The sequence below is a fragment of the Portunus trituberculatus genome, chromosome 38 (genome assembly GCF_017591435.1).
Source record: "Portunus trituberculatus isolate SZX2019 chromosome 38, ASM1759143v1, whole genome shotgun sequence".
NCBI classification, from domain to species: domain Eukaryota; kingdom Metazoa; phylum Arthropoda; class Malacostraca; order Decapoda; family Portunidae; genus Portunus; species Portunus trituberculatus.
In genome coordinates, this window is record NC_059292.1 from 1,483,967 (window position 1) to 1,485,000 (window position 1,034).

The 1,034-nt window shown below is 46.7% G+C and overlaps 1 protein-coding gene across 9 annotated transcripts in view; it reads left to right on the forward strand.

Moving 5' to 3' along the window:
* The first annotated feature begins 376 nt into the window (after positions 1–376).
* The window catches only part of LOC123515222 (leucine-rich repeat-containing protein 4B-like), a 13,622-nt gene continuing 12,964 nt past the window's right edge, over positions 377–1,034 (forward strand). The window contains exon 1 of one of the 9 annotated variants that reach the window (XM_045273784.1): positions 377–473. The gene's annotated coding sequence lies outside the window, so the exon portion shown is untranslated. Of the gene's footprint in view, positions 474–573; positions 737–856 lie in introns of those variants that run through there. The other 8 variants (XM_045273785.1, XM_045273790.1, XM_045273783.1 and 5 more) reach the window with 8 other exon arrangements.

Consider the following 1,034-nt stretch of genomic DNA (forward strand, 5'->3'; position numbering starts at 1 on the left):
CTTGATTTTGAATGATGATTCAGTTGTAATTAGCTTCATTGCAAGTTGTACATACATTACTCAAGTCACCGTTAGTTCAACAGAGATGTCAGAGAATTGCAGCGAATCATGGCGCTGGCTGAGGATCGTGGAGGTGTAAGGAAAGGACGAGTGTCCGGGCACTTCGGTGAGCGAGAGGTGACCGAGTCTGGTTTTGGTAGATGCAGAAGAGGCATACACTTTGTAATTGCAGTCTGCACTTTGATTTACAATAAGCACTGTGGATTCTCCCTGTGTCTTTGCCACTCTCTGGCGCTTCACTGCCTGTCATCAAGATTCTCTGGCTGGTGAGTGGGACTGAGCGAACCATTCTGGAACAAACTAAGTCAGTGGTACCTCAGTAGCGTCATGGGACATAACAGTTTATAGCCTTCATCCGCTGGTGTCATGAACCGCTTATTGTCGGCCTCTTGAATTTTGCTTCATGTCCGTAGGTAGTACGACACCACAGAATCGGACGCGATTTACAGTATTGATCCTGACAGGAGTCGTCCGTTTGAGCAGAAGCTGTATGATCGCTTTCATCCTACCGAAAATACATTAGCAGTGACGACAGGCTCAGTGTTCGCTGCCTACAGCCGTGAATTGTCCATCCCCGGAGCTGCTGTGCCACAGACTCCTGAGCTGCCGTGGCACTCGGCTGGCGCTCCCGCAATACGTCTTCCATGTACTGTGATCAGAAGCAGTTATACTAGTGGTGTGTCATTCTGCGTTTCACAAAGTGTATTGCGTCCTGCTACTGTTGCTGCGAGCAGAGTGATGATATTTTGGAACTGCCTGTAGTTCGATGAAAATGTTAGAAGGAATCATTGTTTTTTTTTTATTTTGAAGATGTTTCTACTTCATCGGCTGATTTTGAAAGTGTATGAACGTGTTTCGTATGCGATCAGTCATCGCCACTGAAGGATAATAAAGTGCTCTCCTATTATCATTAGCCTCGACGTCCGCCAAGTGATCTGCCATCACCAATCAGCAGAGCACCAGGAAAGTTCTGT